The sequence below is a fragment of the Bos mutus genome, chromosome 15 (genome assembly GCF_027580195.1).
Source record: "Bos mutus isolate GX-2022 chromosome 15, NWIPB_WYAK_1.1, whole genome shotgun sequence".
Lineage (NCBI taxonomy): Eukaryota > Metazoa > Chordata > Mammalia > Artiodactyla > Bovidae > Bos > Bos mutus.
Genome location: NC_091631.1, coordinates 45,864,146 through 45,891,490, shown reverse-complemented (window position 1 = coordinate 45,891,490; position 27,345 = coordinate 45,864,146).

Below are 27,345 nucleotides of genomic sequence, written 5' to 3'. Positions count from 1 at the left end.
ATTGATTTGATAACTTTGATCAAAGAGGATGTGTCCTTTTCCCTCCATAGACCTTTTAACTTTCAGGTTCAAAGAGGAAATGAGAGAAAAAATCAGTTCTGAAATTTGCTTCTCAGAGTGGCCTAGGTAGCATTTTAATTTAATTGGTTAGAATTTCACCATTTGCCTTAGCAAGACTGATTAGATGAAATAGCATTATATCTGGGGGATCTTTGTTACAAAGATCGCTTAATCCTTCCTTCTGAAGTTGAACTGTCAAGGTCGTAGACTGGCTTTGGGTAACTTCCTAGATGGCCTCCTACAGAGATTACTTCTAAGTTTGTGTGTCTCTGATACATAAACAGACCCAGAGCTTTCTTATGAGCAGAGCTGGACTGCCTGCTAAGATGTTTCTGAAAAGTGTACATTTGCAGTGGTGGGAACTGGCCTGTGTGTTCTCAGCATTTTCAGTTGGTTATTTGAATCATAAAATTGTCCAAACTTTGGGACCTAGTGCAGAAGCTGAGACATAACAGATTCCAAGAAGCCTGTTGTTGAACTTAACTTTCTGCAGGACCATGGATGCGGTCATTGAGCTTCTGATCAAACACATCGCTGATGAGGAACTCCATGAGATATCTTTCTTATTCATCCATGAATCTAATGTCTTCCTCCTTGCCCCCATTAATCCTTGTTCTGGAATCAGAGAACAGCAGAACTTGACAGAATTGCTCCTACTGCCAAACTGTCAGCTCAGATATGTTGTTAACAATTTGGCTCATCTCCCTTCTATTTGTAATGACGTCTTGGTTTTCCTTTGGGAAACCCAGGAACTTCTCCCGTGTCCTGCTTCTAACATTCAGGACATAGGGAAAGGAGATAAAACTAGAGTGCCCCTCCCCTCACCATATACCTAACATTTAAAAGTTGTAAACTGAGCAAACGAATTCTTACAGAAAACAGGCTCTATTATTTTACTTTCGGAATGCTCCAATTTTTTTTTTAACTTTTTATTTTGTATTTGGGTATAGCTTGTTTACAATGTTGTGATGATTTCAGGTGAACGGCGAAAGGATTCAGCCATACATATACCTATATCCATGGAATGTCCAAATTCTACATTATGTGTAAAGCTGTGATTTTTAATGAGTAAAAGTCAGCAAAAGTATCAAATTTAGTTACATTTACACATGTCCAGGTGTGATGTTGATGGACTGTCCATGTCCAGATGCATAGTAAAATGCATATTTTATGAATTATTATATACTTTTCTACAAAATATATGTGTCTTGTTTCCATCCTAGCACAATCACAAACGTTACGTTATATAATAAATATTTTCATAAAATTTGTGTTCTATTGACAGTAGTCTAAACCAAGGTCAGTAAACCTTTTTAAAAGGGCAAGATAGTAAATATTTTAGCTTTGCACATGGTCTGTGTCTCAACAACTATACCCTGCAATTGTATGTGAAAGCAGCGCTAAATAATAAATGAATAGGCCTGACTGTGTGCCTGTAAAGCCTTATTTACAAATACAGTCAGTAATTCATATGGCTTGTCAACCCCTGTTCTAATGGAATTAAAAAGAAAATATAATGGTAACAAAAGCATATAAAACTTGAACATATATCCAGAAAGTAGCAATAAAATATATTAACATAAAATTATTTTCATATTTTTTCAAAAATGTTAATTTTTCTTCTACAATACTCAACATTCTCTTAAAATTAAAAAGCCAAACAAACTATAATTTTAACTAACAATTATTTGAACAAAGCTGAAATACTAATTGGGGGGAATTTCTATACACCTTATTGGCATCTCTTACAAAAAACAAAAATATTCAAAAATGATCATCCAGTTGCCTATGTGAAGAATCAGTATTGGGACTTCACCTGTGATCCCGGGGTTAAGACTCCACCTTCCAAGGAAGGGGACACAGGTTCGATCCCTGGTAAGGAAACTAAGATCCCACATGCCACAGGGCAAATAACCCTGCATGTTGCAACTAAGACCAGATACAGCCAAAAATGTGAATAATAAATAAATGAATATTTTTTAAAAATTAAAAAAAGAATCAATATCAAACAATAATGTCCTACTGTATAGCACAGGGAACCATATTGAATATTCTGTGATAAACCATAATGGAAAAAAAACATGAAAAAGACGATATATATATATATCTGAATTACTTTGCTATACAGCAGAAATTAACACAACATTGTAAATCAACTACACTTTTAAGAGCAAAGAAAAAAGAATCAGTATCACACTCCATGCATGCTACATTTATATCTATACCTATGTATAGAAAAACATTCGAGTAGTATGAATTATTTAATATTGTAAAATATTGCTCAGCCACCAGCTTGTGATTATGAAGCTAATTTGTGAGTATCTGTAGAGCCGTGAAATGAAACATGAGGAGAATAAGAACATGGGCAATTAAAAGCACTGGGAAAAGATATCTCATCAGGCTAACGTCTATAGCATTCTTGCTATCTGGGCAGAAGAACATGGCACATTAACAAATTATTCAGTTCAGTTCAGTCACTCAGTCATGTCCGACTCTTTGTGACCCCAACAAGTTATTAAAAATATATAATTACCTAAGTGCTTATTCTCTTACCTTAAATAATTCTGCCACTACAATTCTCTGCTTCCTCCAAAATAGTATCTATTCCCAATGTCAGGGGCAACATAGCCCACAAAACATAACATTTTGATACAGTTTTTCCTTTATTTTGAGGACACAGGTCAAGACATGTGAGAATAATTCCCTTGGGTCTAACTGGTGAGTCCCAGGAGTGGCTGTTTAGGTTTACGGGTTTTGCTGCGTCCGTGTCGATAACAGATTCCTGAGTGGCACAGTGTCCATCATAAATAAATAAGTTTGTGACATGCAGGGTTCTCTCAAGTTCAAGTCCAAGGCAGAGTTGGCCAAGAAGAATTTTCCATTCCTTTCAGTTAAGAACAGATTCAGGGCTGGGAAGGTAACAGAGTTTAAAACAGTGAGCTTAATTTTAGAGCTTTATTGGAATTATTAGGAAAATGAAGATCTTTCCCCATGGAATTGTTAAACTGGAGGGTGTAAGCTGAGAGCTGCTGGCACCCCATCTCGTGGACAGAGAGTGCCTGAGAACAAAGGCAGAGAAATTTCAAGTCCAGAGGTGGACAGAAACTGTCACAGTCATTATTTGAGGTTTTGGATTCTGCTGTAACTGAAGCTTCATATATTTCTTGATTTTTTTCAGTTATAGGAGCTATAAAGTTCCTTCTCTGCTTGAACCAGTTTCTCTTGGAGTTCTGTCACTTGCAATAAAAAATGTTCTAATTAATATATGACATTTTGGACACCAGAATCCATTTACTTAATGAATTCTTCAGTATTGCCTGGTCTCTGCCTTTGAAGAGTTCTTGAAGACTGTACATAGCGAAGTGTCCACTCAGAACCCACCCATTATTCTCTACTCTTCAGAACTTCTCAGATCTTGCCACAGCAATTTGGGAAAAAACTATTAGTAATGTTACTAGTCATTCTACCAAAGAAGGTAAAATGCAAAAGTAATTGCCTCAGAGCCAAGATGTGTGATATTTCTTTGCTACGATCTGTTCCAACCCCTTGGCTCTCACCATCAACGATTGCATTAAAGACCAGTTCTTCGAGTCTTTTTGTACCCATGTCCTTGTAACTTTAGAGAGTCCTCCCATTCTGGCTCTGGGTTTAGCCTTTTTTTTTTTTTAAAAAAGAAAGCTTCAGTTCAGTTCAGTTGCTCAGTTGTATCCAACTCTTTGCAACCCCATGAATCACAGCACGCCAGGCCTCCCTGTCCATCACCAACTCCCGGAGTTTACTCAAACTCATGTCCATTGAGTCAGTGATGCCATCCAGCCATCTCATCCTCTGTCATCCCCTTCTCCTCCTGGCCTCAATCCCTCCCAGCATCAGGGTCTTTACCAATGAGTCAACTCTTCGCATGAGGTGGCCAAAATATTGGAGTTTCAGCCTCAGCATCAGTCCTTCCAATGAACACCCAGGACTGATCTCCTTTAGGATGGACTGGTTGGATCTCCTTGCAGTCCAAGGGACTCTCAAGGGTCTTCTTCAACACCACAGGTTAAAAGCATCAATTCTTCAGCGCTCAGCCTTCTTCACAGTCCAACTCTCACATCCATACATGACCACAGGAAAAACCATAGCCTTGACTAGACGAACCTTTGTTGGCAAAGTAATGTCTCTGCTTTTCAATATGTTATCTAGGTTGGTCATAAGTTTCCTTCCAAGGAGTAAGCATCTTTTAATTTCATGGCTGCAATCACCATCTGCAGTGATTTTGGAGCCCAAAAAAATAAAGTCTGACACTGTTTCCACTGTTTCCCCATCTATTTCCCATGAAGTGATGGGACCAGATGCCATGATCTTAGTTTAGGAATAGGCTATTTTATTTATTTTTATTTATTTTTGGCCCCACCCCTCAGCACGTGGATCCTAGTTCCCCGACCAGGGATGGAACCTGTGCCCCCTGCATTGGAGGTACAGAGTATTAACCTCTGGACCACCAGGAAAGTCCCCTTGGCCATGGCTTTGATCAATGGAATGTTAGCAAAATTTTCAGAGGCTTGAAAAATGTTTGTGCATTTCTGTTAGTTACTTTTGCCCTCAAGACTCCTTATTCAGCAAATAAAAGACAAAAACTGAGATTCTAACAAAACCTACTGAACCTGACAGATGTAGCACTTCTAGGCTGGTGTGTACGGTCATAATAATGGTATGTGACAAGCAATCTTGGAGCCTCAGTAGCATTACCAATAGTTCTTTCCCAAATTGCATAATCTTCTCCTGACCTGGCTAACTTGACATAGGGTATAAGACATGTAAAACAGCTTATTCACCCCCAGTCATCCCAACTGTACCCTAGATCAGTCACCAAGCAGCCAACACCAAGCATAAGAGCGAGCCCAGACAAGATAAAGTGACCTAGCCAACCTGCATTAGACGTTAATCCAGATCACGTACAAATTCTGCAGACTCTTGACCTACATAAATGCTAATTGCTGTATGCTACCGAGTTTTTGTCTTTTATTTGTTGAACAAGGAGTCTTGAAATATCACCTCTCTGAACTTTAGTTGCATGTGTACAATGATAAGTTAGACTAAGTATGATCAAAAATTTCTTGAAGCACAAGAGAAAAAAAAGAAACATCTAGTTTGGAAAGGGAGAAATAAAACTGTCTTTATTCATAGATGATATGACTGTATGGATAGAAAACCTGATGGAATTTACCCCCAAATAGCCATTAGAACTAGTAAGTGAATTAAGCAGGTTTGCAGAACACAAGGTTGATATTTTTAAACTCGTATATTTATTTACTAGTAATGAATAAATGGAAACTGAAACAATTTTTAAAATCATTTTCATGACATTCAAAAAATGAAATACATAGGGATAAATCTGGCAAAAATGCCTAAGTGAATAGAGAGACATACTGTGTTCAAGGGGCTTTCCTGGTGGCTCAGGGGTAAAGAATGTACCTGCAATGCAGGAGGTACAGGTTTGATCCCTGGGTGGAGAAGATCCACTGGAGGAGGGCACGGCAATCCACTCCAGTATTCTTGCCTGGATAATCCCATGGACAGAGGAGCCTGGCAGGCTACAGTCCATAGTGTCCTGAAGAGGTGGACACAACTGAAGTGACCTAGCACGCACGCACTGTGTTCAAAGATCAGAAACACCCACCATTGCTAAAATGTTAATTCCCCCCAAGTGGTGTATATATTCAATGAAATCTCAATCAAAATCCCAGCAGATATATATATTTTTTTAATTGAGGAATTTCCCTGGGTGTCCAGTGGTTAAGACTCCATGCTCCAAATGCAAGGGGCCCGAGTTCAGTCCCTGGTCAGGGAACTAAGATCCCATAGTCTGCAACTAAGACCCTGTGCAGCAAAATAAATATTTTAAAAAAGAAAATCACAAAGTGATCCCAAAATTTATTTAGAAATGCAGACCTACAGTAGCCAAAACAACTTTGAAAAAAGAAGAATACAGTTGGAAGACTAACACTACATGACTTAAAAATTTATTATAAAGCTACAATATGTAGTGACTGTATTTCTACATGAAGAAAACCCCCACTGTACTTTGCTTCATACTTTGCATGAAACACAAATTAACTCAAAATTAATTACAGACTGAAACCTAAAACATAAACCTATAAAATTCCTAAGGGAAAACACAGGAGAAAATCTTTGGGACCTTGAGTTAGGCGATGTTTTCTTATATTTGACACACAAAGCATGTTTCCAAAAAGAAAGAATTAATAAATTGAACTTTATCAAAACTAAAAACATCTGTTCTTCTATAAACAGTTTTTAAAATGGAAGAAAAAGCCTGAGACTGTGAGAAAGTATTTGCAAAGCATATATCTCATAAGGGCTTGTAATAAGAAAAATGCATATGTTACATACATGTGGGTGTATGTCTACATATCCATATGTATCAGATATATGTAATCCATCTCGTGTGCTCAGGATTCATAACAAAAATCCCATTGACTGGGTGGCTTAACCAGCAGAAATTTATTTTCTCTCAGTTCTGGAGTCTAGAAATCTGAGATCAGAGTGCCAGCAGGGCTGAGCGCTGGTGAGGACTCTTTCTGACCCGTAGCATCAGCCTGTTTCCCGTGTCCTCACACAGCCTGTCCTCAGGGCCCAGGCACTACCTTCCTGTAAGGCCACCAATTCTTAGACTCCAAACTTATGACCTCATTAATCTTAATTAACCTCTAAAACTTCTGTTTCCAAATACATGAAGTAGTGGGATAGGGGGTTAGTGCTTCAACGTATGAATTTGTGGGACACAATTCAGTCAACAGTAGTATCTTAAAACTCAATAATAAAAAACAAACAACCCAGTAGAAAAATGAGCTAAAGATTTGAACAGACATGACATCAAAGAAGATATGTATCTGACAAATATACACATGAAAAACTGTGCCAAATCGCTAGTCATTAGGGAGAGGGCAATGGCACCCCACTCCAGTACTCTTGCCTGGCAAATCCCATGGATGGAGGAGCCTGGTAGGCTGCAGTCCATGGGGTCGCTAGGAGTCGGACACGACTGAGCGACTTCACTTTCACTTTTCACTTTCATGCATTGGAGAAGGAAATGGCAACCCCCTCCAGTGTTCTTGCCTGGAGAATCCCAGGGACGGGGGAACCTGGTGGGCTGCCGTCTCTGGGGTCGCACAGAGTCAGACGTGACTGAAGTGACTTAGCAGCAGCAGCAGCAGCAGCAGGGAAATTGAATCAAAATGACAGTGAGAGGGATGTCCCCGGTGGTCCAGCGGCTAAGGCTCCCACTTCCCAATGGAGGCGGCTTGGGTTTGATCCCTGGGCAAAGCTGGATCCTGCATGCCACAACCAAGAGTTCACACGTCACAACTAAAGACTCCACGTGCCGAAAGTGAAGATCCCGTGTGCAGCAACTAAGACCTGGCCCAGCCAAAGAAACTAATTGATTAATTGAAAAAACACCAAAACCACAGTGAGAGATCACAGCTTTAAGAATGGCTGAAATGTAAATGATTTACCATACCAAGTGCTGATGGAAACGTGAGGGGGCTGGAACTCCCACTAGAAAAGAGTTTAGCAGCTTGTGAAGCAGGTAGACTTACAACTGTCACATGATGCAGGCCTTCCATCCCTGGGTGTTTACTCAAGAGAAATGGTAAATATCTTTCATTCGAAAACTTTCACATCAATATTCAGAATAGCTCTACTTATTAATAGCCCCAAACCAGAAACAATCCCAAATAAACATCAATAGGTGAATGGATAAACAGAGAGTGATATGCTTAGATTATGGAATACTAGTTGGGAACAGAGATTTTGAATTATTGGTATACACAAAAATATGGATGCATCTCAAAATAATTATGTAGAATGAAAGAAACTGGGGATGTACCCAGTGGTCCAGTGGTTGACTTCACCTTCCAATGCAGGGGGTGTGGTGGACTCAGTCTCTGGTTGGGGAGTTGAGATCCCACATGCCTGGGGGCCAAAAAAACCAGAAAAACTAAAACAGCAATATGGCAACAAATTCAATAAAGAATTTTAAAATGGTCCACATCAAAGAACTCTCAAAAAAAGAATAAAAGAAGCCAGACAAAAGAAAAGTACTATATGATTTCTTTGGTATAAAATTCTAGAAAATGAAAATTTATAATCTATAGTGACAGAGGCAGGCCTGTGGCTGCCTGGGGCTGCGATTGGACGGGGAGGCGGGAAGGGGTGGGAGGAAAGGATTACAAAGTGGCTCCAGGAAACTTCTGAAGGTGATTGGTGAGTTCACTTTATTGTGGATTAAGTTTCTATGCATGTATTACCACATATCAAAATTATCAAAGGTATTTTTAAATATATATGGTTAATCTTATGTCAATGATACCTCAATAAGGTTGTTTTTAAAAGCTGCCTTTAAATTATGATGGTCTTGTGGATAGACCTAGAGTCTGTCATACAGAGTGAAGTAAGTCAGAAAGAGGAAAACAAATATTGTGTATTTATGCATACATACAGAAGCTAGAAAAATGGTATAGATGAACCTATTTGCAGGGCAGGAATAGACACAGACATACAGAATGGACATGCAGACATGGAGGGGAAGGGGAAAGTGAGAAAAATTGGGAGAGTATATTTGATAGGTCTCATATCTGTAATCCATAAGATTCTAAATGTATTGTATGCTATTCCAACCAAATCTCAGTAACAGTGGCTTACCTTCTCTTTCTAGTTGATCTTTGTGAGCTCGCTGTTTGTTATAATAGATGGAACATCTGCAGGCTTAACATGGAGACTGGAGAATTTTTCTTGCAGAGAAGATTTGCTTTTGCTTTTAACAGTAACGAGGGGGTGCCGCCAGTTTGGGACCATGTTGGTGACTTTGCCCCACCCCCTGTACGCTCCTTGCTCTCCTTCCAGGGCTTCAGTGTATGGTGGAGTCCCAGACTTGTGTTCCTCACCTCAAGTCCCACCCAAAACAGTCTCCTGGCATCACTACTGCAACCAGTATTCACCCTCTGGCAGGTCAGACTTGACCTCTCTCTCACACTCTCCTTCTTGCTTGCCACTCACTGCTTTGCTCTTGGGAGACTGATAACGTCTCACATAGCGTGTCCCAACCAGCCTTTGCTATCCTGCAGCAAGTCCCTTGGAGCATGCAGTCAGAAATTGCCAAAGAGGAAGAGGTTTGCCTTGTCTCCTTTCACCTGCTGTGTTCCTCTCTGGCACTCCACACACATGGCACTGCCTGCAGATGTACAAGCCCTAGAACCTGTTCAGGGCAGAAAAAAATGCCAGCAGCTCAGCTTTACCACCTGGTGAGGCTTGGCATGGAGACATATTGCTACACAGAAATGAATATCTGATGTGAGCTGCCTAAGTCTGGAGGCCAGCGCACCTCTGAGGAATGGTCCTTTGGACGTCTTACTTTGACTCAAACCAGGCTCTTGTTTTGGACCTTCCACTCATTTCTAAAGTCTATCTGTTACCCTCTATAATGCTCCATGTTCTTTCCAAGATTAGAATGTTGGCCCCCATTAGAATGAGCCCACCTGACAGGACGCATACCATGCTCGCCAACCCTCTCCCCGGTGAGTGGGATTCTAATTCCTGGAACTCTAGTTATTCTCAGGAAATGAGCAGATCTCTCAGAATCATAGTGAAGCTTTCTTTTACTCAACATTCTTACCTATCCACCTGGAATTTCACATTTCTTTGTCCAGGAAAGAGAACACTTTCCTGGCATCAACCCTTTTGTGAATTACACCGAAGTTTTCTTCATCCACAGCCATAATCTAAGACTGCTCAGCTGTCCTTAGTAGCTCAGGCTCTAGAGCTAAGACGATTTCCCTTCTCATCCATGCCTGGTCCATTTCCTCAGTCTCCTTCTGCTACTTCCTACCGTGCCGCCACTCTCAAGACTCACCCCAAATGCTATCACCCCATAACCCATAAGATCCCTTGTTCTCATACAATTTATTTCATACTTAAACTATCGTCCTGTGTTTATCCCAAACTGGATTGCCAGTTCCTGGAGGGAACTGTCTCACTTCTTACAACTCTTGAGGCTTGTGATCAACAAATGGAGTTGAGGTAAAAAGAAAACAGTTGCTATTGACAAATACATGAAATTATTTATTATTAGTAAGTATATTTAATAATATGTTGTTGTTTTAGTTGAAAAGTCGTGTCTGATTCTTTGCGACCCCATGGACTGTAGCCCACCAGGCTCCTCTGTCCATGGGATTTCCCAGGCAAGAATACTGGAGCAGATTGCCATTCCCTTTTCCAGGAAATCTTCCTGATCTAGGGATCAAACCTGTGTTTCCTGCATTGGCAGGTGGATTATTTACCACTGAGCCACCAGGGAAGCCCATTTAATAATATATTTATTTTATAATATATTTAGGTATATTACGTTATATATTATACAAATATATTATGTATTTATTTATTATTATTGAATATGTTTAATTAAAAAGAAAACAGGGCTGTTTTTTTTTTTTTACTAGCTTCATTTTGGTAATTGTATACCATGCCCTCAGACAGACTAGGACGTAATAGCTCAATGAACACAGATGGAATATTTTAGCCTTTCTGGAAAGCAAGTTCCCTTTCTCTTTGCAGCAAAAGAATCCAGCAATCTTGGGTTAGGAGAAAATGGAGAAGAGTATGGGCCCCAAGACTGGGCGACTTCGGGAAATCAGAGAGAAAAAGCCTTGTGTTTCTGACATCAGAGAAAAACATCTGTGTTGGGAGTAAACACCAACAGCTTACTAAATGACAGTAATAAAGCCAGGACCTGACACTCAGGTTTTGACACCTGTAACTAAAAGCTGTGCTTGCAGCCTGGCCAAGGATTCCTGTTATCATTGCCTTTATTATTAAGCAGCTGGTGCTCCCAAGTTGCTACGAGCTTTTACTTCCTTTGCGCTCTCTTAGCAAGAATATTTATTACTGCTGTCTCCTTCCATTTGTCTGCTGGGATTATGATCCTACATGACTCTCTGTCTCCAGAGTAAACGGCTTCTTTTTTTTGGTGAGGGGGTGGCGGGGATGAAGGCAATAAAAGATGCCAGATTCTCAGCAAGAGAAATAGATTCCTAGGATAGACTCAGTAACTGAAACACCAATGAAATTACAAGTTAGTTTCTTGGTGTAAGACTGGTCACTTATATAATCTTAGAACGTCACAACAGTTTCTTGTTTTCCTGTTAGAAGTCTCTTTCACAGCCATATTGAGAGGAAAAGGAGCACCTCAAATCTTCCAAAAGCCCTTTTTCTCACTGCAGCAACTAGCTCTGTGCTTCGTGGGCTTAGTGACAGCCAAATTTTCTGTACCCAGCTAATGAAAGAACCACAGGCATCCAGGCTGCTTTTGTGGGTGGTGCAGGAAAAAAAATACTGTATGTAAATGGTACACAGTCTAGGAGGAACTAGGCCAACCAAATCTGTAGATTAGATGCCATGGGAATGATCAAGAAACCCAATTAGATTGTAAACATGGTAAAATGGGCCAGGGACTCATAAAAACTCTCTGGGTACTGGATTCCCCTCTGCAACAGCCATCACACACTATATATTTATATTCAGTCGTGTCCGACTCTTTGCAACCCCATGGACTATATATTCCATGGAATTCTCCAGGCCAGAATACTGGAGTGAGTAGCCTTTTCCTTCTCAAGGGGATCTTCCCAACCCAGGAAGAAACCAGGAGATCCTAGGAGAACCCAGGTCTCCTGCATTGTAGGCAGATTCTTTACCAGCTGAACCCATCTAAAGGTGCTGCCCATCTAATCCCCCGTGGGCTTCCCTGGCGATTCAGTGGTAAAGAATCCGCCTGCAATGCAGGAGACACAGGTTTGATCCCTGGGTTTGGAAGATCCCTGGGAGGAGGAAATGGCAACCCACTCTACTAGTCTTGCCTGGGAAATCCCATGGAGAGAGAAGCCTGGCGGGCTATCGTCCATGGAGCAAGAGTCTGACATGACTGAGTGGCTAAACAAACAAAAACAAATCCCCCATCAGCCTGGCCAGAGTTGATTAGAGTTTGGCTGTAATGAAAGTGCGTGGTACGCTGTCAGAGCTGCAGTTCACAAATACGGGAGCCAAATTACACTGTTACTGGGATGGCCACGAGGGAGACACTATACCAGAAGCAACCGTGCAGGTCATAACCTTAAAGGGAGGTGATGGTACTGACACACGGAAGGCCAAGTCCAAAGCTCCAGCAGCGCTACTTTAGAATTCTGCCTGAGGGAGCTTAGCTCATTCAACAAAAAATTATAAAAAACAAAAATACATTTATATTTGCTCAAAAGTTAAAGGTTTTATCTCTCTCTCCAAAATATACTCTGAATCTGACCCACTGCACCTTCTTTACTGGGACCACTACTGGTCAAGCCACCACCTTCTCACCTCTAAACAAATGCATTGAGTCTCTCACTGTTTCCAGTGTCTGCTCCACCCTATTTCCAAACTGCTCTCCACAGAGCAGCCAGAGCCATTTTCTTAAAAAGTAATTTGAGGGGTTTCTCGGGTGGTGCAGTGGATGGGAATCTGCCTGCCAACGCATGAGGTTGATCCCTGGTCCGGGAGGATGCGACATGCCTCGGAGCACGTAGGCCCATGCGCCACAACTCCTGAAGCCCGCACGCCTAGAACCCGTGCTCTGCAACAAGAGAAGCCACCGCAGTGAGAAGCCCTCGCTCACCACAACTAGAGAAAGCCCACACAAAGCAAAAGACCCAGCACGGCCAAAAATAAGGAATTTTTTAAAAAGTAATTTGAATCATGTCATTCTCCTGCTCACATTCTTCTCCTGCTTCCTATTTCACTGAGGACAAAATCTCCTGGCTGCAGTCTACAAAGCTTTGCCAACCTTCCAGCTTCCCCACTCACCTCCTGAGATATCCACTTCCCTTGCCGTAGGTCAGACACGTAGGTGGACTTCTTTTGGTTCCTGAAGCATGCCAACCTCACTCAAGAGTCTGGAACTTTGCACCTTCTGTTGTCTCTTCCTGAAACAACTTTCTCCCAGATGTCTGTATGTCCGGTTCCTTTTCATCACCTCAGTCTCAGCTCAAATATCTGCAGAGAAGCGTCCCCATCATTCTGGCTAATCATTATTAGCCTGCTAACAATTCACTCATTATCATTCTCTAGCCATGGCTGTGCTTAATTTCCTTCTTCGCGCTTACCCTTATCTGAAATTTCCTTTGTTTACTTGTTTGTTTTCTGACTCTTCCCGGTGAGAGAAAAGATTATTGTTAATTGAAATATAATTAACAAACAATATTATATTAGTTTCAGAGGTACAACATAGTGACTCAACATTTACATACCTTGCAAGTATATAAATGTACCACAGTAAGTCTATCACCAAAGTTAATACAATGCTATTGACTATACCCCCATGCTATGCATTACACCCCAACAGTTTATTTATTTTATAACTGGAAGTTCATACCTCTTGATTCCCTTTACCCATTCTGCCCACTCCCCAACGCCCCTCCCTCTGGTAACCAGTCTGTTCTCTGTAGCCGTGAGTCTTGTGTTTTGTTTGTTCATTTGTTTTGTTTTTTAGATTCCACATATAAGTGAAACAGTATTTGCTTTTTCCCATCTGACTTATTTCACTTGGCATAATACACTCAAGGTCCATCCATGTTGTCCCAAATGGCAAAGTATCATCTTTTTTATGGGTGAGTAATGTTCCATTGTATGTATACACACTACATCTCCTTTATCCACTCACCAGTCACTGGACACTTAGGCTGTTTTCATATCTTGGCTATTATAAACAAGGCTGCAATGAATATAGAGGTGCACAAAAAGATGTTTAGTTGTCTTGCTAATTAATGTTATCCCACACGGCAGGTTCCCAATTAATGTTTGTTGAATGAATGAAAGATATACACAAGGATTTAATAAGCATACTTTGACATCCATAGTAATGTCCGTAGTAAGTCTATCCAAGTGTGTGTGTTAGTTGCTCAGTCATGTCCGACTCTTTGAAACTCCATGAACTGTAGGCCGCCGGGCTCCTCTGTCCATGGGATTCTTCAGGTGAAAATACTGGAGTGGGTTGCCATTCCTCTTTCCTGCTTTTCTGGAAACTACAGTTGAGCTCAGGGCTTCATTTTTCCATAATTTCTCAGGATTACTGACTCTGGGTCTGAGGTTGCACTCGGTATGTTATTTCGGCACTCTGGGATGACACTGTCTGAGCCTGGACTCTTAGAGTGACTAGAGGCTCTCCTGAGTGTCTCTTTACTGAATTGGGGTTTCACTTCCCTGTTCTTACTGTTGCCTCCCGAGTCTGTAGCCTCCCTAGGAACTACAGGAGAGGCTCTTCACGTAAGCATTTATAGTCATTCAGTAAACATTTTCCAGCACTGACTCTGTAATGACCTCCCCTGTTCCCATCAGGCCCCTAAACTGCCTGCACACGTAGCTCCAGCCTTGTTCTGGGAGGCAGTAGTGGAAAGGCGATGTATCCAGGATCTGGATTCTGGCTGCCTGAGTTTGCATCCCGGCTCTGCCACGTGCCGGTGATGTAAACTTTTGTTATTGTTGTTTAGTCACTAAGTCGTGTCTGACTCATTTGCGAATGCATAGACTGTAGCCTGCCAGGTCCTCTGTCCACGCCATTTCCCAGTGAAGTGGGTTGCCATTTCCATCCCCAGGGAATCTTCCTGACTCAGGGATCGAACCCACATCTCCTGCATTGCAGACAGATTCTTTACCACTGAGCCACAGGAGAAGCCCCTTGGCCTTCGGTTTAGTCATCTGTAAATAGTCCGGACTTTGTGACTTTCCCAGAACCCAGGTCTTCTGAGCTAGGATCTTTTTTCTTCTTCCTAGCCCTTTCTGAACTCTTGGACTGCAAGGAGATCAAACCGGTCGATCCTAAAGGAAATCAGTCCTAAATATTCATTGGAAGGACTGATGTTGAAGCTAAAACTCCAATACTTTGGCCACCTGATGTGAAGAACTGACTCATTGGAAAAGACCCTGATGGTGGGAAAGACTGAAGGCGGGAGAGGGGGACAACAGAGGATGAGATGGTTGGATGGCATCACCATCTATGGACATAAGTTTGAGTAAGCTCTGGGACTTGGTGATGGACAGAGAAGCCTGGTGTGCTGCAGTCCATGAGGTCGCAAAGAGTCAGACATGACTGAGCGACTGAACTGAACTGAGCCCTTTCTGGAGTGGGATCCAGGAGCTGGGCACCCCACAGACCTCCCTGTTGCTGTTCTTGTTCTCCTCTTTTCAGAGCATCACTTGTTTGGGGACCTCCCTGCTTGGATCCCTGCATGGTGCCTGTCACCACTCCCTCCAGATGTCACATGCCATCTGCCTGGATGAACTTTCTCTTTATCTGCTGTCATGTCGATCCCCAAGCACAGGTCTCCAGCCTCTTTGTTTGCAATGTCCTGCAGCCAAACTCCAGTTCTGGTGGCCCCTGTCCTTAGGCCAAGCACCTGGTGGCAGAGAATGAGTAATGGGACTTTGACAAAGGACAGGGCATGTCATCCCCAGCCCTCGCTACTAAAAGCCTTTGCTGATTGCTCATAGGTGTTGGTGCTATACCTAGTGCTGTTGGAAGCTGCCTGGTCAAGACTCAGCTCCCACCGTTGGTCTCCTCATTCTGCTTTTTGCTTCACATGCACTAACGTGGTTTTCTTTTCAGCCTGGTCTCATTTCTTTCAGACTAGAAGAAATTAGAGACAGAAAAAGCCTTTAAAAGATAAAATATCTGACCTGCTGCAGTACTCGGTAGCCACTGCCTTTCAGGGAGAAAGCCTGACGTGGCTGAGGAACCTGATAAGGTTTTCTCTGTGAGACACTTCACGTTGCAAAGCTAATTAACCAGATTTCTGATTAGCTAATTGCCTGTACCCAGGAAGGGCCCATCAGATTTTTTCTCTGTATTGATCAGAAGAGGAGAGTGAAGTTAGGAGGCAAATAAAGATCTAAAGATCTTAGAAGACTGGCAGCCACAAAGGCTCAGCTGAGAGAATCAGTGAGCCTGGGATAGGATATTTCTCAGAACCCAGACTCACAGCACTTGCTGCTTGAAGTCCATGGGGAGCCCTGCCTCCTTCAGGATCAAGAACTGTGGCCAAGCAGTCTGTCCACCCCTACTGTGTGCAGCATGGATGGAGTCTTAGAGGACAAGAGCTCAGTGTTTCAGGAGACGCCCCTCGGGCAGAAGCGGGGCAACCTTTCCCATTCTCTCCTTTAAAAACTCCCCCTTAGGGGAGGATGGGGCTTCCCTGGTGGCTCAGATGGTAAAGTATCTGTCTGCAGTGCGGGAGACCCAGGTTCAATCCCTGGATCAGAAAGATCCCCTGGAGAAGGGAACAGCAACCCACTCCAGTATCCTTGCCTGGAGAATTCCATGGACAGAGGAGCCTGGCGGGCTACAGTCCACAGGGTCACAAAAGAGTCAGATACGACTGAGTGACTAACACTTTAGGAAGGGATAGTTAGAGAGTCTGGGATGGTCATGTACACACTGTGATATTTAAAATGGATATAACAACAAGGACTTACTGTACAGCACAGGGAACTCTGCTCAGTGTTATGTGGCAGCCTGGATGGGCAGGGAGTTCGGGGGAGAATGGATACATGTGTATGGATGGCTGAGTCCCTTCCCTGTTCACCTGAAACTATCACAACATTGTTAATCAGCTCTACCCCAATAAAAATTAAAAGTTCAAAAAAATAAATAAATAAAAAGTGCCCCTTAGGGACTTCCCTGATGGTCCAACAGCTAAGACGCCACACTCCCAATGCGCTCACAATGCAGGGGTCCTGGTTCGAACCCTGGTCAGGGAACTAGATCCTGCATGCTGAAACTAAAACCTGGCACAGCCAAATATATAACAAAAAAGATTAAATATAAAAAATATAAATAGTGTCCCTTAGAGGAGTCTTCCCATTTCACACAACTGGGAGGAATCTCAAAGGATCTAATTCAACTCTTCCCATTTTATAGATGAGAAAAGTGAGGCCTAAAGAAGGGAACTTATTTTCCCAAGTTCAAACAGTTTATATTTCCAGCGAACTTGGTTTCCTGGGCTCTAGGTGTATATTTACCCACCACTTCATATTATGCCCCTCTTCATACCCTATCCATATCCTCTTGTCTCTGTTTTTCAACAATGTGTCACAATGCCCAGAGAGGGAAGAAAGGATGGAGGAAGTCATCCTAAAACCCCTGAGGTCAAACGTGCCCCAAAGAGAGACCGAGATGTCCATCTCTCTCTGGATTCTTGGTGGAGCCGTGGATTACAGCGGATCCTGCAGGGTTGACAATCAGGGAAAATGTGCCTGATTGGATGAACAGGCGTGGTTCCCACTGCCCTCCCTTGAAAGCAGGCTTTTCAAAGCACACTTGGACTAGTGACAGAGGCCAGATGGGTGCTTCCAAGAGAAGGGGGAGGGGGAGAAAAGTCCCCTGCTTGGCAAGCGGAGGGAGAGGCTCGGTTACCCCAGCCCCCAACCAATCTGGCTTCCCTTTGTGCTGGGCTGACAAGGGGCAGCTGGTGACTCTGGCAGGGAGATGGGCAGAAGAATCAGCCAACTGCCTATGGGTGAAGACCAGCTTACAGGAGGGGGAAAGACGGTCCCAAAACATCTCTCCCTCAGATGCAGGCGCTTACCCCCGGGGTCTCGCTTATTATCTATTCTGGTGAGCTGGTGCCCAGAGGACCTCATTGGAGCAGCTAATGATGTCTCGGATAGCCACCGGCTCCTTTGCACTTGGACTCTGGCACCAGACCTCCTGGGGGGTTTAAATCCTATCTCTGCCCTTCCTAGTAACGTCATCTTGCACCAATTCCCTCACCTCTCTGGGCCTTATTTTCCTCATTTACAAGATGGAGATAATAATATCCCTAACCTCATAGCATGACTCCTCATTCACTGAGTAATCAAAACGTAAATCCCTTTTAACAGTGGCTGAGATTTGTAAGCGCTGTGTAAGGGTATGCTTTTATTGCTACGATCTGTAATCACGCATATTTTTTTTCTACCCAGGAAAAACTGAACATTTGGACTGAAGGTCTGTGAGAGACAGAAATAGAGAGGCTCCAGCTCCTGGAAGCCCTGCCTAGTGACTGGAAATCCCAGGGATTCTTCCGTGGCTTTATTTTCCCCTCTAGCATTTGCTGTTCTTGGTGACTGGCTTGGCCGTGGGAATCCTTGCAGGGGCACTGTGCAAGGGGTGACATGTTTTCTGATTCTTGGAGTATCAGGATCCCCAAATCTGGAAAGTCTCTGTTTGCTAGGGTGACTCGGTGGTAGAATAAGCTTAAAATTAAAGACCCAATTATGTCATTTTCTACCTGTTTGAGTTTTTCTTATGGGAGTTTAGTTGCTTTACAATCTTGTACTAGTTTCTGCTGTATAGCAAAATAAGTCAGCCACAGGTATACATATATCCCCTCTTTGTCACCACAGAGCATTGAGTAGAGTTCCCTGTGTTGTACAGTAGGTTCTCATTGGTTATCTATTTTATACACAGTATATACGGCAATCCCAATCTCCCAATTCATCTCACCCCACTTCTCTCCCCTTGGTTTTCATACATTTGTTCTCTAAGTCTATGTCTCTATTTCTGCTTTGCAAATAGGTTCATCTGCACCATTTTTCTAGATTCCACATATATGTGTTAATGTAGGATATTTGTTTTTCTCTTTCTGACTTACTTCACTCTGTATGACAGTCTCTGAGTCCATCCATGTCTCTACAAGTAGCACAATTTCAGTCCTTTTTATGGATGAGTAATATTCCAGTGTATATATGTGCCACATCTTCTTTATCCATTCCTCTGCTGATGGATGTTTAGGTTACTTCCATGTGCTGGCTACTGTAATTCATGCTACAATGAACACTGGGATGCATGTATCTTTTGTAATTATGGTTTTCCCCAGGTATATGCCCAGGAGTGGGATTGCTGGGTGGTTGTACATCTGCTTACTTGATTTTAATAGACTTCCTTCCCCTCTTTGAGCCTCAGTTTCTTCATTGGGAGAAATGTTTGACAAGACTGTTTGCTATCCAGTAAGAATATGTTTTAAATGTGAGGTAGTTGAAGTGATTATTTGTCACAGATAAAGTATTAAATAAAGGTTTATATTCCCACATCAAATAATGCCATGGCTTTGGTCAAGGTGCTTAACCTTGGTAAAACTCAGTGTTTTCTTGTATAAAGGGGATATCTGTATGGTGCAGATGGGGATAATGAAACTATCTTCACAAGATTACTGTGAGGATGAAAGCAAATCTTTTTTTTTTTAAGTCTTTATTGTATTAGTTATAATATTGCTTCTGCTTTATGTTGTTGTTGTTTTTTGATCCGACCAGGGATTGAACCCCACCTCCTGCATTGGAAAGCGAAGTCCCAACCACCGGACCACCAGGCAAGTCCCAGACGGCAGGAAATCTTATACTGAGAACCTGTATGCATACTCAGTCACGTCCAACTCTTTGCGAGTGCATGGACTGTAGCCCACAGGGTTCCTCTCTGTCCATGGGATTCTCTAGGCAAGAATACTGGAGTGAGTTGCCACACCCTTCTCCAAGGGACCTTCCCAACCCAGGGATCAAAACTTGGTCTTCTGCATCTCCTGCACTGGCAAGTGGATTCTTTACCAGCTGTGCCACCTGGGAAACCCCTATATTGACAGCATTCAGTACAAAATCTGATGCATTGTAGCAGTTATTATAAAACGCTGGTGTTACACCCACCCTGCACCCCAGCTTTTAATACATACAACCCACACTGCCACACAGCAGATATTTCTGAAAACCACAGACACAGTAGCCTCCTCTGATGAGAGAACATGGACTTTGGGTGTATTCGTCCCCTCCAATCTCAGCCATGTAGGTGCAATTTTTATTGCAGAAGCTTCTTGTTATAGTTTGCCTGAGGAAATAGCAAAGCTTTTCTCTCATCTCCCCTCTTGCCTTTTCTCTCACATCAGCTTTGTTTCTGTCAAAATCCCCTTGAAAAAAATTGCCCGGTTATGTTTTGTGCCAGGAGTTGGTGCCGGCCATGGCTGCCTAGAGGGCTCTGACCTCCTGGAGGAATGGGAATCAGCCCTTTACTCAGCTAAGGCTGCAGCCAAACGGTGTCTGGTGCTTTGACTTGACCCCATCAGGAGCACAGCCAGAGAGTGAGTTACAGGTTATTGTGAAGACTGACGGAGAAGGCAATGGCACCCCACTCTGGGACTGTTGCCCGGAAAATCCCATGGATGGAGGAGTCTGGTGGGCTGCAGTCCATGGGGCCGCTGGGAGTCGGACACGACTGAGTGACTTCACTTTCACTTTTCACTTTCCTGCATTGGAGAAGGAAATGGCAACCCACTCCAGTATTCTTGCCTGGAGAATCCCAGGGACGGGGGAACCTGGTGGGCTGCCGTCTATGGGGTTGCACAGAGTCGGACACGACTGAAGCGATTTAGCAGCAGCAGCAGCAGCAGCATGAAGACTGAGTATGGAAGAAGTCACACGTTCACCCGGGGCATGGGTCTCTTGCTAGGGATGAAGGATAAGGTGGGGACGGAGGAGTCTGAAAGGATTTTTTGAGTGAGAGTGAAAGGGAAAGAGGAAGCATTAATTCAGTGTCCTGGTTCCAATTGCCTGGGTTCCTGCTACCAGTGGGAAGAAATTATATCTTCATTTCTCTGTTTATATAAAGAATCCTCTCTGATCTGCTGACACCATAGCTCTTTTATTCATTTTTCTAGTTTTACTGAGCTATGAATGACACACAGCGCTGTATAAGCTTAACATGCACAGCATAATGACTCATCTTACATATATTGTGAGATGATTACCACGATAAACAGTTCCTTCTCGTGGTCTAACGGGAGTCCTGTATCCTTCACATATAATGGACTGACAGGCAGAGTCCAGCGAGTGAGCCCTTAGGGGAAAACAATTGAGAAATGAATTTTCTTGGCTCCATTTCTTACTTAATTGGGCATTAATTAACATCTGTTCCACAACTGCCCCTTCCATCAAAGAGAGAAACAGTCCCAGCGCAGTCACATCCTGTAACGTGTGCTCTACTAACCAATACACACAATGTGCCTACACTCCCTGAGCTGGTAGTTGTTCATTTTTGCCATTTGGCCTCTTGCCCCATAAACTTTCTGAACCTTAGTTTTTTATTTTTACAGTGGGAGGTGGACACCTTCCTCTTCAAGTGGTTGTAAGAAGCACAGACACTTATAGATATAAATAAATGATGAATAGAAACAGAAATCCCCTAGTTTATCAGCTGCTCAATTAAAGAAAGCCTTTTATTATATTGGGCTTCCCTGGTGACTCAGACAGTAAAGAATCTGCCCGTGATATGGGAGACATGGAGTTCGATCCCTGGGTTGGGAAAATCCCCTGGAGGAGAAAATGGCAACCCACTCCAGTATTCTTGCCTGGAAAATTCCAAGGACAGAGGAGCATGGCAGGCTACAGTCCATGGGGTCATAAAGAATTGGACACAACTGAGCAACTAGCACTCACGTTTATTATCTTAGTGATTAATAGCCCTCTTTTTTTTTTTTAGCTTGCTTCTAAGTTTGCTCAAAGAGCGTCTACCACTCGACTCCTCCCAGCTCTGAAGGAGCAGGGCAGTTGATGGGGTGACTTTTGATGGGAACATAACCCTGTGGGCAGAGAGGGGCAAGGAGATGGACTGAGCTTTGCAGTTCAGCAACTCAGTTGCATCACTGTGCTATCTGTAGACAACGAAGTGCCGCGACCACTCTACCATCCACCACGTCATTGTTGGCAATGGCGCCAGGATTTTAAGGTGCTTTTTCTGTGTCAGGCACTGTGCCAGGGGTTTGAGTGCCATATTTCCATGCAGATTATTATGCTAATTTCATAAATGAAAGAGCTGAGGTTTACGAGGTTCAGCAGCTTGCCTAATAAATATCCAACAGCTAGTGAGAAACAGAGATGGGACTGATACCGAGGACTGTCTAGCTCAAAAGCCCACGTTCGTAACCACTGTGTTGTACAGCAGCAGTCCCCAAGCTTTAGCACTGCAGACTGTTTTGTGGAAGACAATTTTTCCATGGGTTAGGGTGGAGGATGGTTTCAGAATGATTCAAGCTCATTACATTTATTGTGCACTTTATTTTTATTATTTTTACATCAGCTTCACCTCAGATCATTGGGCATGAGATCTTGGAGGTAGGGGACCTCTGCTTTACACCCCAAGTACCCTGGAAACTTGCTTGAATCAGTGGGGAAGGAAGAACTGGGTCTTGATAGCTGTGATGAGTCTGTCCTGTTCCCCATGCCAAGCAAGTTGCTCAGGGAGGAGGGGACCCATGGCGACATGTGCCCCCTTCATCTTAGAACTGCATCTATGAGATAAGTTCTAGACCTTGAAAGCAGACTGACTGAATGAATACTCAACACGCATTAACACTAGACTCCTCCCTGGAGGTTACACAAACGTAGCAGTCACATTGGTTGGCTGTATTTCCAGGGTTCAGCATCTTCCCTAAATCTGTGTCTTTGATCCCTGGTTCCCCAAAAGCTTTACGAGAAAGGGTTTCCTGATCGGATCATTGAACAAGAGAGTTGCTCTATATCCCTCGGAAATTCATATGCTCATAAACATAATGTGCTAAGTTGCTTCAGTCGTGTCCAACTCTTTACGACCCTATAGATGGTAGCCCACCAGGTTCCTCTGACCATGGGATTCTCCAGGCAAGAATACTGGAGTGGGTTGCCATGCCCTCCTCCAGGGGATCTTCCTGACCCAGGGATGAAACCTGCCTCTCTTACCACTCCTGCATTGGCAGGCAGGTTCTTTACCACTAGCGCCACCTGGGAAACCCATAAACATAATAAAGGTTCTGAAAGTCTTACAGGAAAAAAAAAAGAAAATAAAACATGGTTTACTTTCTTTAACCCATTATTTTTCAAACACTTTTGGCCACAGAACCCTTTGTTGGAGTGTCACCTATTAACAGTCCAAGAAATTAGTGTTCATGGAACAACTGGCAAGAACTGGTATGTTTCTGGAACAGTTTGCATAGTTCAAAGAGCACTTGATAAGGAGGCAAGACACCGCCATCATTAGCTTTAAAATGTATATGCTGCTTAGTAGCATCAATCGAGTCCGATTCTTTGTGACCCCATGGACTGTAGCCCCGCTAGGCTCCTTTTTCCATGGGATTTTCACGGCAAGAATGCTGGAGCAGGTTGCCATTTCCTCCTCCAGGGGATCTTCCTGACCCAGGAATTGAACCTGCATCTCCTGCATTGCAGGCAGATTCTTTACCGCTGAGCCACCAGGGAAGCTCCAAAATGTGCATAAGTCCTCCCCCAAAACAAAAACATTTTGGTCAAATAGATTTTTACACAAACTCCAAAAAAATTGTGTGTAATTCAATTATCTGCTCTGGACTATAAAATTAGAACGTTCACCAATAAAATCTTTAGGCCTCCTTCTAGCTCAATGACTCTCTGATTCTGACTACATCTATAGAAGGTGGGGAAAGATTAAAACACATTCCCAGATCCTGGGAATTTAAAATCATTCAAAAGAAATACATGCATGTCAGAGCAGAGCACAGTGCCTGGCAGCACATAAGGGCTCAAGAAATTTTTGCTAAATAAATGAGGGAATGTGAGAAAAATGTAAATGTATTTAAATGAAACAAAATTGGTATAACTAAAGAATGAGTGAGATCATGAGCGACTGAGATGTGGTGGGAATGCTTCCAGGTAAAAACAAATTGTGAGCAGTTTCAAAAGGGAAGGGAGGTAATTAACATATATTTAGCACTTACTATGTACCAGACAGCTTCCCAGGTGGCTCAGTGGTAAAGAATCTGCCTGCATCCGCCTGCAACCCAGGAGTCACAGGAAACGTGGGTTCAGTCCCTGAGTCAGGAAGATCCCCTGGAGGAGGGCATGGCAACCCACTCCAGTATTCTTGCCTGGAGAATCCCGTGGATGGAGAAGCCTGAGAGGCTACTGTCCGTGGGGTCGAAAAGAGTCAGACAGGACTGAAGCGACTTAGCTCGCACGCATGTATGTACACGCTGGTGGTCCAGCAGACATGGGTTTGATTCCTGTTCCAGGAAGATCCCACATACTGTGGTGAAACTAAGCCTGTGCGCCACAACTGCTGAAGCCCAGGCACCTAGAGACCATGCTCTGCAACAAGAGAAGCCTGCGACTGGAGAGTAGCCCCCCGCATAACACAACTAGAGAAAGCCCTTCAAGGGCAGCAATGAAGACCCAGAGCAGCCAAAAATTAAATAAATAAACCTCATAAAAAATAAAAATTCCATTTACAAGACCATTATAAAGAATAAAATACTCAGGCAAAATTTAACCAAGCAAGTGGGTAGAAGACTTCTACACTTACAACTATAAAGCACTGCTGCAAGAAATGAAAGTGGACCTAAACAAACAAGCAAAAAGAATCTGCCTGCAATGCAGGAGATGCAGAAGATGCAGGGTTCAATCCCTGGGTTGGGAAGACCCCTTAAAGAAGGAAATGGCAACCTTCTCCAGTATTCTTGCCTGGGAAATCCCATGGACAGAGGAGCCTGGCGAGCTACAGTCAGTGGGGTCCCAGTCAGACTCGACTTAGCAACTGAGCATGCGTGCATGTACCAGATAATTTACAGATGTGATGTTAATCTTTGCAATCCTGTGAGGCTTAGAAAAGTTAACTGGGACTTTACTGTCAGTCCAATGGATAAGACACAACACTTCCAATGCAGGGGGCCCAGGTTTGATCCCTGGTCAGAGAATTAAGATCCCACATACGGCAACTAAGCTAGCGTGCTGCAACTAGAGAAGCCCAAGTGCCACAATGCAGAGTCTGAGCAGCCAAAATAAACAATAAATTTTTTAAAAAAGAGAAAAGTTAACTTGTCCAGGATTACATATTTGGTAACACTACATATTTGAAAAAGTTGGAACTACTATCCTTGGATATTCATTACGCATCAGGCAGCATGCTAGGTGTTTGACATGCATTATTTATTTAATTTAATCCTCTAACAGTCCTAAAAGGACATATTACTGTCCATATTTTGGTGATTAAGATAGCTTAGATTAAGAGAGAAGCAGCACAGGCGGGGTTGGAGGGTGGGGGTGGGGATTAAGCCACTTGGTCAGAGTTATCTAGCTAGTAGTGTAGGTATGAGGTCCCTAAAAGGACTGTCTGACCCTGAATAACAATATGAACAATACAAATAACAGGTAAAACCTATTGCATTCCAAGCAGCCTACATTCAGAACCTCATTTACTTCTAAGGCTGGATCCATTGCTTGCAGGCTAAGTCGCTTCAGTTGTGTCCGACTCTGTGAAACCCCATGGATCATAGCCCACCAGGTTCCTCTGTCTGTGGGATTCTCCAGGCAAAAATACCAAAGTGGGTTGCCATGCTCTCCTCCAGGGGATCTTTCCAACCCAGGGATTGAACCCATGACTCTTATGTCTCCTGCATTGGCAGGCAGGTTCTTAACCACTAGCACCACCTGGGAAACCCAGCAGGGTTGGTTACTTTCTCCATTTTTCATTTAGGGAAACTAAGGCTTAGAGGGACTAAGGAAACTGTCCAAGGTGACAAATATGGTCAAGGGTGGAGATGTCAAGTTCTCTCTTCCTCATTTTGCTACCTGCTTCTCAAAGGCATTTGACAAAAGACCCCTTCTTGATTGACAGTATAACTCCTGGGGAGGTTTCATTTTTCTCTGAGCTACCTTGGTGCACGTACTTGTAAAATAGCTATCATAACTTCTCCAAAGAGAGTATGTGAGTGCATGAACATGTTGGATCCCACCTGAAGGAGGTGTGGATGGACCACATACCAATGCCCTGAGAAGCAATTCCAGAATTGCTCTGTCATCCAGGTCATGAAATGCCTCCTTCTCACTTGTGAGAAGACTCTGCCAGGGATAATAACAACTTCTGGAAAGAGAATGCTGTGATGCCCCTCACCAGTCTTCCACTGGGAAAGCCCCTTGATTTGTAGGCTGATACTGCCAGCTAGGATGAGTGTAGATGTAAGCAGTAGATGGGAAAAAATGTGTTCTCTTTTGTGGGTAATGTGAAAATATCTGTTGCAGAGAGTGATCAGAATGATGTGCGGGAGGGAGACGAAAGGGGAAAATAATAAGTGGAAAATGGGGGTTTAAAAGCAGTGTTAGCGGGGCCTCTGAAGACGGCAATGAAGAAAGATTTGTCATTTCACTTTTTTTTGTGGGTTAAGCATTGCTGCCCTTTGGTGCTTTTCTTCTTCACAGCTTTCTGGGAAGAAGGGATGGCTTTAGAAGTTGTCCTGGTAGAATGAAGGGTTAACCTGTAAATTGGCTATTTTTTTTTTCCCCTGAGCTTGGGTGACCTCCCCAGAGACACGGGTGCCCTGGGCAAGAGTTAGTGAAAGAGAACGGCACTGTTCCTCCGGGGCCACTCCACACCCAGACTGTTCTTAGTAGGTGTAGAAACGTGGACGCCCTGACACGCTCATTAACTAAAGTCCCCACTTCCCTAGCCAGCTGTGTGATCCTGAGCCAGTTCACGCACCTCTCTGAGCTTCTGTTTTCTCACCTGCAAATCTAGCGCTTTGAACCCGACGACACCTCAGGTCCTGTCCTGCTTTGCAGGCTCCAGACTTCCACACCACCCATCCGGATTCCGCCCCATCCTGGAGAGGTCACCTGTGGACTCCTGCGTCTCTCTGCCATTCGCCTTCCTCTCTTGCCTGGTCATAGTTTTGCCTGAAACGCGGAGATCTGGCTTCCAGATGGGCTAAACATCTCCCAGCCACAGGGAGCTGCGCTTCTGAGGTCGGTTTCCGCACTAAACTTGATGGTCTGGTTTTAAAGGAACTGTCTGGTCGCGTGTCCCCGAGTTACACTGCAGTGCTAAATGCTGGAGAGAGGCAACAGCGGGACAATCCAGGCAGGCGGCAGGCTTTGCCCGGGGAAGGCGGGGGAGGGGCGGAGGGAGAGAGGAGCGGAAACCACGGAGGTAGAGTCGGGGACGACTCGGAGAGCGGCGCACAAGCGCCGGGAGGGGGCAAATCTGTATTTATAGAAAGCGGGAAGGCGGTGCGGTAACAAGTAGACGCCGAGCCAGCGGGAGCCTCGCGGCGCGCCGAGGGGGAGGGGGTTCCGCTTCCTCCCCGGACGCCCCTGCACCCCCACCCCCGCGCAGACGGCCGCCGGCCCCGGTGCCCCGTGCCCCTCGGCCCAGCCGGGCTTCGCGTCCTCGGGCTCCGCGCTCCTCCA